Here is a 265-nt window from a genome sequence, read left to right as displayed (position 1 = left end):
TTAAGGGATATGAAAAGGATCACGACAGAAATTTAAGAATGGGCTGAATGTGACCAGCCAGGAGGCACCAGCCTTCAAACAAAAAGAATCTTGCAAAACCGACTCACCGATCGAAAAGTGATGAGGCAACAAACACAGAAAAAAATACAGTCGTGTCGATAAGCTTCTCCTCTCCCCTAATTCGGTCGAAAGCGAAAACAAAATCGGTGCCTCCCTGAAGCTTTCGGCAGCCCTCACAAAGTGGTGATGGAGCCGGAAAGGGAGG

General features: G+C 46.8%; 1 protein-coding gene across 2 annotated transcripts in view; it reads right to left on the bottom strand.

The window, feature by feature from the left end:
- Positions 1-265, bottom strand: part of LOC119837012 (sister chromatid cohesion protein PDS5 homolog B-B) — a 24442-nt gene that overhangs the window by 5284 nt on the left and 18893 nt on the right. The window lies entirely within an intron of this gene.

The sequence above is a fragment of the Zerene cesonia genome, chromosome 26 (assembly GCF_012273895.1).
Source record: "Zerene cesonia ecotype Mississippi chromosome 26, Zerene_cesonia_1.1, whole genome shotgun sequence".
In the NCBI taxonomy this organism is placed as follows: Eukaryota; Metazoa; Arthropoda; class Insecta; order Lepidoptera; family Pieridae; genus Zerene; species Zerene cesonia.
Note: the sequence above shows the minus strand (reverse complement) of the source record. Positions and strands in the feature narration are given on the sequence as shown.